Source organism: Anser brachyrhynchus (genome assembly GCF_964034855.1).
Source record: "Anser brachyrhynchus genome assembly, chromosome: 12".
NCBI classification, from domain to species: Eukaryota; Metazoa; Chordata; class Aves; order Anseriformes; family Anatidae; genus Anser; species Anser brachyrhynchus.
In genome coordinates, this window is record NC_137707.1 from 9,433,010 (window position 1) to 9,452,674 (window position 19,665).

The 19,665-nt window shown below is 37.9% G+C and overlaps 1 protein-coding gene across 3 annotated transcripts in view; it reads right to left on the reverse strand.

The window, feature by feature from the left end:
- Positions 1 to 19,665, reverse strand: part of LOC308176724 (uncharacterized protein) — a 297,961-nt gene that overhangs the window by 25,274 nt on the left and 253,022 nt on the right. The window contains exon 8 of one of the 3 annotated variants that reach the window (XR_013938519.1): positions 3,563 to 3,609. The exons of 1 other annotated variant lie outside the window; for it this stretch is intronic. The gene's annotated coding sequence lies outside the window, so the exon portion shown is untranslated. Of the gene's footprint in view, positions 1 to 3,562; positions 3,610 to 19,665 lie in introns of those variants that run through there. One more of the 3 variants, XR_013938520.1, reaches the window with a different exon arrangement.

Here is a 19,665-nt window from a genome sequence, read left to right on the forward strand (position 1 = left end):
TATCCAATTAAAATTATATTGCACCTTTTGGGCAAATTGTATTTTTGCATTGTTTTATGCACACCATACTCTATGAACACACAGTTGCTCAGACCTTTCCAAAACAGAACAAAAATACCAATTCTGAAAATCAAAATTATCACAATTCAGAACAACCTGAGTTCTATTCCAACCTGTGATGGCTTTGGTTTCCACACACATGAACAATTCATACAGGCAAATACTGAAATGAAGAGGGAAGAGAAGAAGATGAAGGCTGTCCCTCTTCTGCTATTTAATGGGTTGTCTAAATCCTTTAGACCACAGGAAAGAACCAAGCATTTTATAAACAGGGACTCATAGGCATAAATATTTCATGTTTATGCATTTAATCAGACAACCTAATAAATGTAATGTTATCTTTAAGCAGTTAGCAGCAAGAAATAATTGGACAAACTTTTATTTCCCTTTCAGGCATTATTCACGTTCTGTTATCAAGGTTATTCAGTGCTTAAACAGAAATATAAACAGTAAAGATTTGAGAGATCATGTAAGAAATTACCTTCAGCTGAACAACTAATTCTAAGTCCTCATTTGCACAACCAGAAAGGTCACATTTCTTTTTCTTTAGTCCTTTGTCCCGCTGCTCTTTCAGTGATACAAAAAAGGAGAGAGGGGGATGAGAGCCAAGTTCATTATTAGTAATTCTGAATGTCACAAGATTACTTCAAAAATTCAGATCATCACATCATCATTTCAGCTTCTAGAAACTCATTTATTTCTGACCTGTTTTGCATTTCTGACCTGTTTTGCTATTTAAGTAAAAAAGATGAATACTGTTACCTTAGCTGCCACTGCTTCTGTTTATCTGTGCATAATATATATCTCAGTTTGAATTTATTATCATAAACCCTGGGATTATAAAGATTTTGTTTCATGTGATAAGTTTGCACCCATATATTTTTATTTACGATGCAAATTAAACTATACAGGGACTTAACTGAACTACACATATATTTTCATGAAATAACCATGGCAACTGAACATACTCCATACTGAACATAACCATGTCTTGAACATCATCTCCCACCAGATCTTCTTTAGCTAACTCAAACATCACCAAGACATTTGCAGTCTGCAAATAAACTATATATCATGGTAGCATATATTCTTGAAATTCTAGTATAGAAAATTGTAAAAGCTAGTTTCAAATAGCAATCATATGGGTATGTAAACATTTGTTCCAATATGTTTAAGAATCAGGCCTTACCATGATAACAGCTCACTCTAAAATAAAGATACCCGTAAACTACAGTGATGGGATTTATAGAATGTCTGTGTTGTTTCTTACTAGTACAAACCAAAAACGCCAGACTTACAAAATGATGGTCTTATCAAATGTCATAAAATAAAAAATGAAATACATGTCAGACATTGTTTACTTCTCTTATTGAGAGGACTGTCACTGAAATTATTAATTTAGATTTCATATGTCCAACTCTTCTAATTATTTTACTAGTGACTGCTAGGAGAGTCCATCTAATGCTATTAAGACTAAAAAGATGTATTCATCAGAGAGCTCTTTAGCAGCAAACTGAATTAGCCATGCAAGACAAAAGCCCTGCTAATTTTTGGAAAATTGTAATACTGGAAATTTGTTTTTGTTTTTGTTTTTTTCTAATAATGTTGATATAGACAGTCCTGACTATAACTGACTAGAGTAACTCATTTTGCTTTTTTTTTTTTTTTTGGGTGGCGTTCAAGACAGGCTCAGAAACAAAACTTCTCACAATAACGATAAAAATTCCAATTTTAATACCTTAATAGGAACCTGTTTTATTTTGAGACTGAAAGGGCTTTTCTCTTGCACAAGGTTATGTCCTTATATCTGGCAAAACCAAAAGAGAATTGTTTTTCAGCAGGCTGAGCCATTAAGATGAAAATCCCATCTTTTGAACAAGGCTGATACCTAATCTTTATCACTGTATTGATTGATCTGGGTTGTGAGACTTACCTGTATCCAGCTTAGCTGCCTGGCAGACAAAAAAAGGAAAGAAGGGAGAAATCTATGTCAATCAATTTCTTAAAAAAAAAAACAAAACAAAAAAATCATCTGAAATTAACTACTAAAACACTGTATTTTAGTTGTCTAGAGAGAGGTACAAATCATGAAAAGTTAATTTTAGGAACTAACAGGAAAGGAAATGCCAGAATTGTCAAGTTAGTCGTCTTTATTAGTCCCCAGCACAGCACTTCACACCCTCAGGATACAGGAGCCTCAGACCAATTTCTATGACAAGGTGATCAGCTAGAGAACCGGTATATGTGATAAAAACAGGGGAGTAGGGAAAAACTGTCTCTTCCTATGTGTGTTTCAGCCTGAAGCCTCCTATTATCTTAACACTATGAGAACACTGTGCTTTTCTTTGAGAAACAGCCAGCTAGACTAGCTTGGTAATTAGCTGAAAAGACAAAGGGGAAAGGTCAATTAGCATAGCAGGCAAAGGCTAATTGCCAATTCATCGTCAGGAGACCAACTGGGAAAAGTTAGAGCCAATGGCCAGTCATAAGTGATCCTCCAAAGTCTGTGAGAGAACTTAGCATAAGGAGGAAGAAAGGAGCGGGAATTACGGCTGGGTTTCTTTTTTCCTACTTGTAGAGTTGTAGAGTTAAGTTATCCTGGGAGTTGAAGAAAGAGCATTACTCATTTTGAAGGATTATTTTAAAATGAGACAGATTCACAGCTCAAACCGATCATATGACAATTCCTTTCTGTGCCTGAGGAGACTGAATCCTGAATGCCTGAGGAGAATTTGCACCTTCACTGAAGTGTGCTTTAGTGAAAATCATCATTTTTGTTAGTATAAGGGATTATAATCTTTCCATTTTTTCTTAGGCAATCATTTACTGGAGCAGAAACTATAAACCGAGTATCCCACCTCTTAGATGAGAACTATTACTATATACCTGCTCAACTTTTTCTCTGGATTCATACATACCCAAGTGGCCCATGCAAAGCAGACCAGGCTGTACATGAGGAAAAATTAGCTGAAACACCATGAGCATGGGAAGCGTGTCCCATTACTCTGCTTGTTTATTTACAGTGAAACTGTTTCAAGAGCAGAGCTTAAGAGCACTGAAGGCCAGCATCTTGTACAGTCTAGTAGGTTAAGCAATAAACATCAGAATGCCCTAAGTGCTGACTCATTGGATTCTTCCCTTAATCTTGCCTTCAACATCTTTTTCCCAGCAGTACTCATTTGGCAGGCTCAAGTAATCTAAAACAATAATGGATTTTTCTAGGAATTTGATATTCAATGCATTTAAACTTACTTTGCTCCAGTATACACCATATATCACTTTGTGTAGTTTTTAAATGTTTAACTTGCCTGTTAGGCCTCAGCTAGGCCTCCTCAGCGGCACGGTGGAGTCTTCTTCACAAGAAGACTTTCATCTATCAAGTATAATGCTGTATGCATACCCAGCAAAGAGGGCATTATCAGCTGAAGATCTCTCTGCTTGGTTTTCTGTTTTTGTAAAGGCTTCACTTTCATGGTTTTGTGCCAAGACTGGCTATCTCTGCTGGCAGCATCACAAACAGCATCATCACAAACAGCATTCCTTTTCCTGCTGAAGAAGTAGAAAATGTTTTTAATGGAGAAGTTTGGTCACTAAAGTTTTCCACGTACAGTGTAAAGAACAAATTATATATGTAACTATTGTAGTTTAAATTGATCATTGAGCTTCTATGTCTTCAGTTTTGGCCACTGAAAGTTTTGATCAGTTCAACATGAACAGAATCACAGAATGGCTGAGGTTGGAAAAGACCTCTGGAGTTAACAGTAAGGAAGAAATGTGCCATAAGACTTTCGAAATTTCCCCTTCCCTTCTTTTACTGTGCGATTAGCAAAGTTCAGTGCCTCCAAACTGGCATGAAGGTGTTTAATGTCAGAGCTTAATAGTACAGCATACATTAAAAGTATAAATACAACATTCTTGCAGCTTAGAGAAAACATTTGCTGAAGATGAATTACAAGTATGTAGCTATATCACCTCATGTTTTGCTGGATATAAAATGACCCTTTAAAGCCTTCTGACATTCTCCTCGAAGCTGAGGATTGAGGCTATGACCTTTTCAAAGCCTTCCAAAGAGCTTCACAATCAACTAACTCTCAAAGAGAAAGTTTCAATAGAAGCAAAAGACTTTCTTGATAATCGTGGAAGCATGGCTGCCCTGCCTCATGAAAAGCAGAAAGCAAAATCAGTTCTTGCTATGTGAAAAACAGTTTGTGAACAAACTATGTGAAAAACAGCTATTGGTGCTGACTGAGTTCAGAAGAATCATTTTGTAATTTGAATGCAATCTCCCAAAAAAGGAAATTTTGATTAAATGCAAAATAAATAAAAATAAAATTAAATTAAATTAAATTAAATTAAATTAAATTAAAATAAAATAAAATAAAATAAAATAAAATAAAAAATAAAAATAAAAATAAATAAATAAAATAAAATAAAATACCGTGAGGTGTCCAGGGAGGCTATGGTGTCTCCATCCCTAGAGTTACTGAAACATGACTGGAGAAGTCCTGAGCAAACTTATCTAGTTAAACTCACTACGAGTAAGACCTACGTCCCAACCAAAATTATTCTATGAAACCACCAGCTGAACTTAGCATCCCTCCTTGTCTGTATTTGCAATGCTAGGAAGGGGGAAGAATGCTCATTAACAGTTGAGCTGCCTCAGGATGAGTAAATGGTAGTAAAGGAATCTATCAAAAATAGGATTTTGAAAAGGAAAGGGCAGGACAGGACAGGACAGATCTGAAATCTGAAAACTGACACTACAGATGTCATCTGTCAAAAAAGGGAGGAGTTTCCACCTGAGTGAAAATAGCTGATTTGACTACTATTATATTCTAGTACAGATATAAAATAAAGGCTATCAATCTCCAGAGTAATGGATAGCTTTGATGACATATTCTGACTCCCATTGTACCATTTTTGGAAGTATTTATAGAAAGTTTTAATTGCTATCAGCACAACACCAGGAATACATTAATATCACCCCTGAAGAAAAAGGAAACACAGGAAGGAAACTGAGTACAAATCTTTACAGGATGGTTTTGTAGCAGTGAAATTTATGGCTCTTTGCTGCTCAAGCCCATCCCAATAACACTCTGAACTTATCTATTCTAAATATGTAACATATAGCTACACCCATTTATTGTGTTACTGCATCTTGTGGTTATTGAATAAGGAAAAAAGGTTACTACATGTTGAACACATGAACACGTTCATGCTCTTAGATATTTAAACTTCTTCCTTATGTTTATCATCACTATTGGCTAAAGCACTGCCTGAAACCAGAGCCCTGCAATGGGCACAAAGGGAACCAGATCTTTCTAAACAAGAGCTGTTGTAGGCCTCCGGCACTGAAGCTACAAAGTCGCTTCAGTGCTTTAGAAGTCATTCCTGTGGACCACTTGCTTAAATATAGAAATAAACCACTTCTCAGGAAGAAATGAAACAATCCATTTGGTAAAAGACAAAATTCAGAAAATAAACTTATGCAATCACACAGCAAAGAATCTGGAAGATCATGATGTGAATATCAGTTCTCTTCCTGTTTATTTTCTCTCCCTTTCTGAGATCTCTTTTCCTCTACCGAAGACTTTTTTTCATTCTTTAGTATGCATCAGACAAAGCCTTAGATCCCTAGGCTTTAACAGAGAAGCCACAGTCTCATTTTTCTATTAACAATATTGTTTTTGTTTCTGTCAGCCCTTCGGTGCTGAAGATGGCAGACCAGAGCCATTTGTTTTTGCAAACTCATTTGTGGTGGCCCATACCAGCCCACAAGGCACACCGTGCAGCGTGTGCATGCTGATGGCCTTCTGCAGGTATGCTGCTGTGGCTGCCATCAGTGGCAATGCCGTTTCAGAATTCCCTTCTTTTATTCTCTACCGTTGTCGATCAAACCGGTTCATTCTGTGCCATGACACTGAGTGTCAGCCTGCCTGGTTTGTCAGAAACGCGGCCAGCAGTCCCCTCAGTGACATTTCTTGTGCTAACATCCTAGAGGGGCTTCTCCTCCTTGCCTTCCTGATGGCTGCCAACTCGAATTTCTCTTCCTCGTGCAGGCTATGCATGTAAAGCTTCTCCCCCACCATTTTTTTAGAAGAGATGTACTTTTATCAATAGGATATTGTCATTAGTCTTACTATCTATCTGTACCCAAGTATAATTTCCCCAGGTAGGAAACATTTTCCAGCTGGGGACTGCTGTAATATGGCACATCGTAGCTGCGTCTTGCACACCCAGAGGTCCCTCCCTATGTTGATAGTGGAGGTAGATTATTACGGTGCTGTTCCCACTGCCAGCAGCAGACAGCACAGACTCAGGATACTCCACATGCACTTCTTTTTCTTGGCATTGCTAATTGTGAAAGGGAGCTGATTAAGCAGATAGTTTTGCTCTCTCTGTCAGTTCAGCCCTTAACGTATAGGGAGAATGGAAAAGCAAGCACCAATTCACATATTTTATAATGATTTCACAATCACCATCTTCTAGAAAGAGAATTGTAGCTACTCAGAAAGAAATAGCCATAGTAATTGCTGTTCAGTGACATAGCTATGGAAAATTCCTCTACAAATGACCATTTTCACCCTGTGACTAGCTGCAGCGGTGTTCAAGGCAGTGCAGTGTCCATCACCTGGGCAGGCAGGGGCAGTGAGCTCTTGACTTAGCTCAGACGTACTGCTCACACTGAGCTTTGAAGATTGACAGCTTCCACAGCTGAAAAATGCCTGTCATAGAAACATCTTAGAGGTCTAACCAAGCAAAACCATCGAAAATCAAAACTTAATATGAAAAGATTTGTGTGAGGGAAGAATTCGAAAAGAGAGTCTAAAAGGGCTTCCGTGTTTACTAATGGGTCTTGTTTTATTTCCCTGTTTAAATGATCTACTGTCTGTTTTTCAAGAATAGTTTTTCAAGAAAGATTTTAAGATGGGACTGCTCCCATGGAGCAAATTATCGTTATTTCTAGGGTGAAACTTTGCAGACAAACGGGAGAGAAAACACAGAGCTCGGCAGCACTGCACAAGATATGAGTGTAAAAGTGCATGACTTCCCTGCAGAACATCCAGAGCTCCCATGTGACTCACAGACACTGAAACAGAGTAGACTGAACTCCTGGAGAAGGTTATTTGAATCACGCAATCCCTGTTCCCAGTTCTGTGATCAATGGGGACTAACCAGAATGACTCGGGTAGGGTCAGGAGGGTTACAAGGTCTGGGGTATTTCATGACAGTCAATTCCTTGCTGGTAAACCCACTGTGAGACAACAGAAGTATTCTGTGGTTTCTCTTCCCACCTAACCACAGATCCTATTCTGACTCTCCCCAGACTGCTTCACCTTCTGCTAAGAATAGGAGTTTTTCCATCTTGCACAGCAGTGGTTGAAATGGTCTCATACAAGTGTAAAGGCAGGGCTAGGGAGTTGGAAATGTCTGCTGAGCTCTTTAGGACTGGTCTGGTCCTAGCAGAGCCACCATTAAGACCTACTAGCTCTCTTCATTTGCACATATGATCACTGGAACCAGATTTAATTGGAGTAAGGAAAAAAGAAGAGGAATCTCTCAAAAGGTTTTGAAAGCACAGGGTTTCTTTTGTTTGTTTGTTTTTGGGTTTTTTTGGGGGTTTTTTTGGGTTTTTTTTTGTTCCTCGGTGTTCAGCAGTATGAGAAGAAACTTCTGTAAACCAGTGACGAATGTGGCAGATTCAGTCACAAAAATATCTTTTCTTTCTTTTTAAACTTATGAAAGTTGTATAAACAAGAAGTCTTTGAGCTACTTGCTGGCACTGAAACCTGGGACATTCATCCCTAAATCCGAAACTCTCAAACTGCCAGAGAGCAGAAATGCCATCCTGTGGAGACTGTCAGACACAGAGGGGAGTGAGAATTTCCCCTCACCTAAGTTTCCAGTACCCCAGACCAGCTCCTTTAAGGATGCATGCATATCTCTGTATTGCAGTCTGACTTTAAATACACCCTAAAGGCAAATTTAATCTCTTTGATTTAGCTTTCCCTCAATAATTTAGTCACACACATCCTTACACAGCACATCCACTCACTCACACACATAAACAAACAAATGAAGGAATGAAAACCTATGAATTAATCAAGCCATTTCCCCAAAGACTCTGAAAGAAGCAAGCAAGAGAAATTGTAAATGATATTTCTATTTGGGAGGCAGCTGGATTTTATCACGATGGGGCCATCCAAACATATAAATATCTGAGATGAGAAGGAAGAAGATGAAATGAAATGGATGGAAACATTTGTGCTGTCAGTGAGATGAAAGAATAAAGTAGTGGGTGCAACAGAAAATGATTCTTTAAATTAGGCCCATATCCTCAGCATCATATTTAATATCCTTTCCACTAACCTGCCCAGAAACTATTCTTGATATTCTCAGACTTGAACCTAAGCTTCTCTCCTCTACAGTCACACTGCTTCAATACCTAAGAAATGTGTTACACCCAACAGTTAAATAATGCAGGTGACAGCAGCCTAAGGTAACGCTAGTACTTGTATTTCATTTCTTATTTGGCAGCACTGCCCACTTGAACATTAACATAGCTATTTACTGACCATTAAAACGGTTATATATATTTTAATGATAAGCCTGTGACTCCAAATCGAATTTATAAAAAAGACATTCATTTCTGTCGTATCTATGAGCAACTTAGTCCCAGAATGAAGCTCCAGGCAGTTACTGCATTTAAGCACAATAGGATTCTGATTCTTTAACTTGGGCCTGTCTCAGATTATCAATATTCTCTAAACAGTTATTTTCTGCCTCCTACACTTTTAAATTACAGGTACACAATGATTGTTTAAAACAAGTAAACAGGAGAATTGTTTTTCTAGTAAAGTATTTCCTGAAGAAAGAGCAGTAATCATTTCAAATTATTCCCAGGAAGTTAAATAACAGGGAACAGGAAGGGGAAAAGAGAAAAAAAAAGAAAAAGAAAAAGAAAAAGAAAAAGAAAAAGAAAAAGAAAAAGAAAAAGAAAAAGAAAAAGAAAAAGAAAAAGAAAAAGAAAAAGAAAAAGAAAAAGAAAAAGAAAAAGAAAAAGAAAAAGAAAAAGAAAAAGAAAAAGAAAAAGAAAAAGAAAAAGAAAAAGAAAAAGAAAAAGAAAAAGAAAAAGAAAAAGAAAAAGAAAAAGAAAAAGAAAAAGAAAAAGAAAAAGAAAAAGAAAAAGAAAAAGAAAAAGAAAAAGAAAAAGAAAAAGAAAAAAGAAATTCAGTAAGAAACTTTGCAGACTGCAAAATTCACAAAATATCCCAGAATAACTGATCTGGAAAAATCACAAAATATCTCAAAATAACTGATCTGGGAAAAAAAAAAAATCCCAGATAATTACAGCAGTTTTGTAAATGATGGTGAGTGTGAAAGACAATGAATGGCAGATGGCATATGCTTTGGAGCTGAAGAAAACGATTTTTTGACCAAGGCAATTAAAGACTTCCAGCAACAGAAACAGGTAGAAACTTCATCAGAAAGTCAGATTTCTCTTTGTAGGTAGGCAGAAGACATATTTTCAAAACTGGCATCCAAATGGGGTACAAATTTGAGTGAGCCTTCTAGAGGAGCTAATATTATGATGCCCACTGACCACCCATTATTTGATGTAGAAATATGTTTACAAATTTATTCAATTTCTGCCTACTGAAAACAAAACAAAACAACAACAGCAACAAACAAGCATGTGGGATTTATCACAATTTACAAATAGCCCCAAAATATTTAGTCTAAAATTGTACTGGTTATTTGTCTATGAAACAATATGGAAACCAAGAGCCAAGGTACCCTAACATCTGCATTAATTTTATTCTGCTTCTACAGGACTACAGAAGAGAGCAAAGGTAGGAGTGCTCTGCATCAAAATGGTCAGAATTTTGATTATGGAAATACAACAAAGTGCTAACAGTCAGGAGGTAAGTTCAAACCTTTAAAAAAAGATAACATTCACTTATCTCTTTATAGCGTGTGCCTTTTTTATCTCTTCACAGTCCTTTCCCTCTGTGATCTACAGAAGCGATCTTTTCACCCTGTTAAATCATCCTTATCAAGTGTCTTGAATGCAATAACCTGTTTGGCACATTACTGATCTTTTAGGATTTGTATTTAATATATTGTGTTCTTTTTTTTTTCGCCTACTAGGTTACTCCAGAGCTCAGAACTGTTGGATTACTGATTGATTTCACAGCTACTTTGGGTTGTTTCCATCCGTGTGACTCTCTCTGTTGCAAAATGAACACAAAACTTTCAAAAAGTAAGAAGATAGAAAAATCCCTCTTCCTCCTCTCTCTCTCACATACACATACAGAGTATATTTAATTAAGCATACATTATTTCAGATGGAAAATACCTCAGCTTTCTAGATAGTTTTATAAAAAGAAGAGAATTCTGCACATATCAGATGATTCATCAAATAAATGACTTTAAATCCTCTCTCTGTCCATAATCCATTTTGTTACAATGATGTAGAGCGAGTTTTGTCCACTATTTGTGGAATGAAGACTGTCTACCAAGCCCTAAAAGCAAGCTGAACTGTTAGGTATTATAAAAACAATGCTAAAAAATGTAGTGGTAGTAGAGTACACCCTTGAAAAGTAAACTTTCCCATTCTGTAGTATTGCGGTTTTATACATGTGGTTACCAGGAAAAGATGTCCCCATTTTCATTAATGGTTGATCTACTTTACAAGTCTCCTCTCCTCTTGATTCGATGCAAGTTTACAAAAAAAAAAAAAAAAAAGAAGAATCTCCTGTCAGCCTGGGACTGCCACAGCAGAGCTCCAGAAGAGGCAGTGTCCAGTGTCCCATTCCTCTCTATCTCCATGCTGCTCATTATAAGCAGAGCTAAGGAGGAATGCTGTAGTGACAGAGTGAAGGGTATTCCCCTGATGAATACAAGAATCAATACCTAGCTGGGTGAGATGAGTATCTGGTTCTCTGCAAAAACAAGGTTTCAGACTGCAGTTACTCAAAATTGCTACTGCGTGTTTCCATCAGGAATATTTTCTTGTTATTTTGAAACACCTAATTGGCAGTTACAACATCAAAAACATCAAAGTATTTTTCATTTGGATTCTTACACAGAAGACATAGGTACTGGCTTTTAATAAAACATTCATTTTCACCGGAAACTTATGTTTTCAAACTATTAGTATAAAACATCTAAAATAAAGAATATATACACAGACAAGCTAAATAGCTATATATACACCTTCATATATATACCTATCTATACTGACACGTAGACAGGCAGCTCTTTGTCTAACGGCACCTTTATCCTTCAAACTCTTAAGCCCATGAATAATTTTAAGTATGGGACCTAGTGACTCTATGTCTTCCCAAGATTGTTGCATAAAATGTTAGCATACAGACAGTTGACAAAGAAAGAGGAATGTGGTAGCTGCTACTCAGTGGGCCATCCTCTGAAACTTTGCTTTTGTAGTGCTTGCTCTCCATTTCCATCCATATATCCTCATAACCCTCATTACTCAACATGTGTTCATCTTGCCCACCACCTACCAAACCCTCACTCCTATAGTACCATCGCTTCTCAGGCATCCGTCATTCAATAGCAAACCTGCCTGCTGCTCAGTATCCCTGTGTAATTCTTACATTTTTTTCTGATCAAACATGATTTCTACCTCTCCCTTCCTTATAGCACTGATTTTGGACTACAGTATTATTTGGAAGACTTGATGGTCAGCTGAGCATGTTTCTTTACACTATCACAGCACTCTAATTTGTCTCCAGCTAACAAAGACACTAGATAATAATACACTGCACAAAATCTCCCAGTACAATATGATTGTCACACGACATTACAAGAGAAGCTTTCCTTACAGAGCAGCAACTCCCCATGGCTTGCATGTATGAAACCCTCCACTGGAGGGAATCAGTTCTGTGCTTGTGATAGTAAACTTTATGCTGGCCAAGAGAGACATACTTTTAGGCCTCTGTAATTACTGTTATTATTGACATCTACAGAAAACCTATTGTAAATTTAGCTGTAGTGAATTAAGGATCATTTTAAGACAAAGCCTGCTTCATTGCAGATGGGTCAAGTGAAGAGTTAACTGAAAAATCAGGTACACAAAATAACTGCTATAAAAGCATTTTTGTTCCTGTCGCTAGTTCCCAAATTCAAAAAAGCTTGGGGAAAAAAAAAAAGAAAAAAAAACAAACAAACAAGGATGCTTCTTAAAACAAGAATTTCTGAAGAAATTCACAGATTTGGGTGGAAAGAAGAAAAGAGATATTGGGAATAAAAGAATATTTCTAACACTTTAACTATTTTTCTGCATTAAGTTTGCTCAGTGCTACAGGCAAGTTGGGGAGTCTCTACACCTGAAAAGAAAGGTGGTCACAAACTTTGACTCTACAAATGAGCACTACAGAGCCACACAGCTCTGCAGCCACCCAGCCCATTTGTAGGAACAGGACTCAACCTCATAAAGGACACCTCAAGGTCTTGGTAGCTCTGCTAGGGCAGCTTCAGTTCTGTGGAGCACTGGCTGAGGCTGATCCCCGAGCTGCCTCCATCACCTGCTGACCAATGGTAACGCCTTTATGTTTAGTAACTCTCAAAACCTGTAAGTTACTTAGCATGTATATAATAAATCCTTCTAGGCATTGGGGAGATGTCGCCCTCATCACAGCCTCATAATGCTACTGAAATGAATGTGCGTACCTGGGGTCTGGGGACTTAACCTGACCCCATGCGTTGAATACAAAAGCAGGAGAGAGGCCAAAACCCACACGCTTATGAATAGTCTCATTGACTTCAATAAATATACTGGTATGAAAAGAAATACTAAGAATTTGGCTCGATATAAGGAATTTCCATCCAATATACTAGGTTTTCCTGTTCTTTTACAATAAAAAAGCACTCCGGATTTCCTTAATATTTATGATAGTATAAACAAAGGCTCAACAGCTTGCCTGAAAAAAACGAATCCTTTATCTTTACATCCACAATGCTATAACTAGGCCCTTTCTTTATTCATAGACAGGCTTCCTATGTGATTAATTAATAGCATTAAGGAAGAGAATTTTGGTACTTTTACCATTTTTTGTGTCATGTTCTACAGTGAACTGTAGGGTGGTAATACGAGAATAATTTAGAGATAAATCAGCATAATAATTAGAAGCCTAAAAGTCTTTATAGTGTTTTTAATATTTATGCTTGATAAATATTGCTCTATTTGTCAGTTTATGCAGTATAAAGTGAAAGTTAATGTAAGAAGGTTATTAGCATAAAATTAGCATAATGAGTAAAAAGCAAAACACAAAGGTAATCAAAAATAACAGAGGTTGTTTCCCATTGCCTCTCTCAAAGAACATACTTTACACACAAAAATCTGTGTTATGGAAAACAAATTTCATTTAAATTAATTATGAGGTTCTATTATAACTGTGAAAAATAGGTATCTTTTAACAGTTCTTCCAGAAAGTGCTTTTTTTTTTTGTCTCTCTCAAACTTCTTTCACACAGTCTAGCCACTCAAAGAATGAGATCATTCTGGTCACACTGCTTAGGAAAAGTGAATTTTAAAAAAGGACATTTGTCCAAAGTAGCAAGACAACTTAGCCCTGGTGACACAAGGATGTTTCTGTATGAAACCAAAGAGACAGACCACAAATTCGTACCTTTGGATACTAATGAAGAACAGTAAACAGCAACAGGCAAATGACAGTAATATCTTTACCAGCAGAACGATTAGCCAATAATTATGTCTGGATTTCTAAAGTTATATGTCAATGTAACATTTAGCTGCACGCTTCAAAGTTCGGGAAGCACACCTCTGATACCAGATACCTGACATTTATTTTTGCTGACTCGTACAGCTTCCAAGTGATACTCAAATCTCGCTTTTCAATCTCCTTCAACTACAGTTTCCAAAAGTTTGTCCTGTACTAGTGAAACTCATGGCTTTGTAACAACTTCTCCGAGACAAGGGCAGTGACCCAGCTGAGGTGAGAGCTGATAGAGGTCATTGAGAATGGAAAGGCTCCAAACCATTCCTTAAGCTCCTCTGCTACGACCTGCATCACGTTTATGAGGGAAAATGTTATGAGACCAGCTAAACCTGGCTAAAAGGGGTTTCAAAACTATTAAGCCGTTATTCCTTGGGAAAAAAATGTAAGAAGCAGTTAAGCTCCTTCCTGACATCACAAGCTGAAATGGCAAACATCTGTCCAGAATATACATTGATACTCAGAATTAAGGCCTGAGAATGGAAGAGCATCACTTGGATGTGCTTTGAGATTTGTGAAAGATACAAAAAAAGGGAGAAGCTGTGCACATAGACAATTTCAGGCCCGCACAATTCGTTTCCTAAAGGATGCAGGTAGCTTGAACTCGCTCTGGTACAGTGGTGCTAGCCCTACACCCTCTCTTCCTCAGCCCTGTCTCCTGAGAGAAACAGAGGAGTACTCCACGGGAATCACTACCATGGCTTTGTGATATTTGGAGATTTCTCAAAGCATTCTGGCAATAAATGCTTATTCCTCTTTTTTTTTTTTTGATGCCTTATGAAATTACAAACACACGGTTGTGTAAAACACCCTCCGTGACTTCACCCATCATCTTCCACAACTCCAACCTTCCTCTTGCTTAAAAATATCAAGTACCACAAGCACTCAGCTACAGCTGAAAAGTCAGAAGCCCTCTTTGAGGAGAATACAGGTATAACAAGGTGAATTTGCACAGGTTATTTTTTTTTTCTAGCTGAAAAAAAAAATTATCACCTTGTTGACATTTCTGCTGTAGTTAGCGTGAGGAGTCCAGGTTCAAAAGTCACGCATAAAGCCAGATCTCCTTGGCAACATATATAGTAAAACACAGCTTGGGATTATTGCTTTTTCCTAATACTATTATTTTTATGGTGCCCACTATAGTATTAGTCATCAGAAGGCAATTCTTGGTTTATGCTGAAAATTTATGATCCTTTTTACTCCACAGTACTTGTAAGATATACTAATTACCAGTGTAAGGATTTGTGGAAGAGATCTGGAAATAATAGAAATAAGCCTTTTAACAGGCATGGTAATTATGCATACACAACAGATGCTAATAACAATTTTCACTTCTGTGGAAAAATGATTGAGGTTTAAAAGTACAATAACAAAGAGGCATAAGAAATGTACAAGGAGGCGTATATACATGAGACAATGTATGTGTGATCACAATTGCTAATTTAAAAAGAACTTTCACACTGGAATAATCTCAAAACCATCTCCTCGACAGCAATCTGTTTGCCTTTCATGGTGTTTTTTTTTCCCACTTCCAGTTACCCCTGTTCTGCTATTTACAAAAGTTATTTCCATCTCTATGTCAGTTTTCTGTCATATATACGCCAGGCCAGGTGTAAAACCAGAGCCTTGAATATTTGTTTTCTAATAAATCTCCTACAACCTTTCAGAATGCTCTAAATATTTGTTTCTAGCATCCTGGTAAAGTGAGGTAATTGAATATTAATTTATTTTTTAACAGCTTCATATTAAGTGTTAGCTTTCATTCAGCATCCCAAACCACTGTGTGCTGTTTAATTACAGGGCAGAAGTGGGTGTATCTATATCATTATTATGTACATAGACTCCTATAAAAACATACATACACAGAACAAGAGCCAAGTCTTCAAACTACCACCAAGCTCAGTGTTTAATACAATGAGTGAATTAAAGTTCATAGCTCCAGTTGTGTTTGTGGTAACTTCCTGTTAAGTCCAAGAAACTGTTCATTAAAATAACTGAAGTTCTGAGCCATCTCACCCATCAGTCAGTCTTTCTTCTGAGCACTTACCAATTATTGCTGAATAGACTGTGACATAACCCATTAACTCAGCACACGTTTGCCAGAAGTTATAGGTGCTTTGAGATCTCCAGAAATGAAAGGTGACATATAAATCAAAGGCATCATCATCATATGATGCTCCTAAAGTCTGCACTGCAGTTACCTTAATCATTAAGGGTTGATATCACAGTCATTTGCATTGGAAGTCGGGACTACAATTTAATTCCGAGATCAAAAAGGGAGGTGAACTGGCTGGTGAGGTGATGAATCTGACATTAAAGCGGAGACCCTGGCAAGGGATCCTACAGACAGAAGTATTTATGAACCTGTCCTTTAGAACAAAGCAGAGAGTAATAAACCTGTTAAAGATATTTTCAAATCAAACCATTTCTTCCCCAAATGTCCACACAAAAAATAGCTCAGCAAATTCCACGGCACTGTGGAAGAAAGATTTACCCCTATGCATGCAGTATTTTTTGAGAATGCTGCACGCCTCCTCTTCACACAATAAGCCACAGAAGCTACTGAAACCAGAATGACTCAGTCCACGCTGCATTTAAGTGTGCTAGGTGTTTTGTCAATTATTTAATGAAGCAGTGGGTATGTCAGCATGACAGAATATGAGAGTTAGTTTTAAAATAAGCACTGCTAGCAAAGTAGCTGTGGTAGTTCTGAATTTAGTATGACCTAGCCTCTTGATAATTTTTTTTTGTTTCTTAGATGAAATTTACAACTAAGGGAATTCTCCACGGCTTCCCTGATAATATGGATGAGGTTCTCCAGCACAAAGCTGACACACGCATGCACAAGTAATGCCACAATCCAGATGCCACTTCATGAGAGAACTGCACAACCATTTCAGGAGTGCTGTGCTCAGTCTCACCAGCTTGTGTCATCCCTAGGTACTACACTTGTGGACTAACCCTGGGAGGGCAGATGAAGCCCCTGAGTGTTCTCATGTTGCAACTTTCCCACCATCTAGTGGCTGAAGAGGTACAGATAACAAAAACTTAGAAGTCAAGTACATCATGGAGATTATTTTTTTTATTTTGGCATTAGTCAGGCTTGTTTTTTTGAGGATCAAACAAGACTACATTACAGCTGCCATTTTCTCCTTCAGTATCTAAGCTTTCATGTTAAATATATATATATATATACATCTATATAACATAACATTTCCAGTGGACTGGACCCTCGAACATACCCTTTCAGTGATATTTGCCAGCAAAGGAAAACATGAGTATACCCCCAGTGGGGCATCTGCCTCAGCAACTCACAATACTTTAAATCCAGGAATTGGTACCCAAATCTGACTGTTACACTCAGGAACGAGAGGATGAACATCACAGCAGGTAGATCATAATAGAAATACGTCAGTTTCACAGCACCTTGGGAGATGTCAGGACAGGTCTGAGTGTCTCACCATCTGCTGGGCCCTCCCCTGCTCGCTCAGAGACTCTCGGACAACACGCGGGCGGGCTGGCAGCTACGGTTTTCTGCAGTGTTTCCTGACAACGCAGCCAGAGCTATTTATGGACTTAAAAGTTCAGTACTGCTCAGTACTTTAAGAAATGTGTTCTAGAGATGTCAAAAAGGATGTTTTTAACTGATAGCAAATGATTGCTTTATATTTATATATCCTTCAAATAAGTGTCCTAAATCTGCTCTGTGAGCGTATGCAGAGACTGGATATTAGCATTTCTGGTATTTACTGAGATTAATTTGGAGACTATTTACAGAAAGGAATGAAAAAAAGACACTGATCTGGCTTTCTGTTGTTCTCTGGCAAACTTTGGAAGAACAACACATGAAGCGCTTGGTCATAATCTTTTCTGTGACAGATTTTTGCAGGACTTAAAAAGTACAAAAAATAATGTTGTTTTTCCACAAATGTTTCAGTAGTTTGCAATCTAAGGCAGAGCCAGTATGAGTAAATATCCCCTTTCCTTTGAATTTCCAAGAAAACAGCATTGCACTACCAGCTCTCAGCTGCATCCTTGTGATGGAAGAAGCAGTGCAAGAACACATTTTTCATAGGCAGTATCACCTAGAAAGTGCTCTCCCCAGGAAGTGTTACTGACCGGCTGAGACTCCTCAAGAAGCCAGGGCAGTATTACAGATCATACATGCCCGCTGCTACATATACCCTATCCGTGTTTAAAAAACCCTTTGAATTGGTTTTAAAGCTCTACTCGAATTTACTTCTTCCTATAGGTAAAACATTTAATGACCGTGACTGCAAAAAAGCAAAAGTTTTCTTAACTCTGAAGGATACAACTGTATCTCTAGTCTAAAGCAGAGCAGGTAAAATTGTATAGCATTCTTCAAACACATATCACATCTGTTTAGGGAAAATTCTATTTTATCTATTTTCAATAATTCTATTTTAAGTACATTCCTCTGCCTGCCACCATACGTATTCTGGGCATCACTTTCAAATTCAAAAGTAACACAAGATCCTACTTACGTACTTGAACACAGAAGGGCATTTAACGTCCACTTCAGAAGCACTTCTCAGGAGTTTGAGCTGTTACAGAATCTCTCAGTAGAAGTCACAGGGCTGTTTCCTGTGGTCAAGCCTAATATCGAACAACTATGATTAAATATCTGCCTGTCCCTTTCTCCTGCAGACTTTTTCCAAGTCTATAGTGTCACTTGTCTGCTTTGTCAATGGAATCACTTGTACTTTTAATTTCCTGCTTTTAAATTCTCAAAACGTCAGTGCCTACCCTTACATTCAACTGCCTGTGTGTGGATACCAGCTCCTCCGACCCTTCCTCCTCCAAAGCCTTCCTTCCATCAGTGACACTTCCACGTACTTGAGTTTCTATTTTCTTTCACTGCAAAGCTCTACACTAACATTTCTCTGGCAGTTGTTTTGATGTAAACCCCAGCACAAATGTGAGAATTGGGCAAGGAAACACATTCAGTTTCTTACAGATATGAGAGAAGAAGAGAACAGGCAAACAAAGTCCTTGATTTAGGGTGATGAGGGCCACTTTTAGTGTTATTTTGACTTACTTGCAATGGAAGATTTTAAGCAATCTCCTCTCATAGCTAAGGGTATGTAAGGAAAAGGAGTATCAAAAATTATTGTAAATTAAATATTATTTCTAACAGACAGAAGGCAATCTCCCATGGATGGATCTTGGTATCTCACACATTCACCATAATGTGAACACCTCTTAAAGCAAAAATAACTCAGGATATCCAACCCTTCTGTAGCTATAGGCTGCCACAGAAATATAACTGAAAAAATCCACAAAGCTACTAAAATCATTGAAACAACAATGCCTTGAGGTACCTATTGAGAACCTAGATAAGTATTTTTTTTTTTACCGTTTTCAGTTGTGTATTTGTTTGCTTCCTTTTGGAGTTTTGGCACTAGCTGGCGATGCATGGCAAGGAGCGGCGTGCCTCAGAGACCTCACACAGCCTCAAGAGGTTGCTGCTGAGTGAAGCCCGCACGCCTGGTGCGGTATGGGACCCTGGTGCACGGGGACCTCAGCACTGCTCTCACTGGCAGTCGCTGAACATGCAGCAGGGCCCAGGCCGTGCTCCAGAATAGGCCAGTCACATTCATCCTGTGACTGCCACAGGATTAGCGCGAGGCAGCTGCCTTATCAAAGCCAAAAATCCACAGGGGGTACTACGGAAGGGACCATCTTGGCTGAAATATATAGCAAATTATCTTAATTATTATGGCTTTAAGCTTATAAGCTGTTTGCTTTCCTTCGCCAATCCCAAGCAAAATACCCCACTGGCAGCTTGTTCAGAAAAGGCACCATTGTGCTTTTCTTCTCTC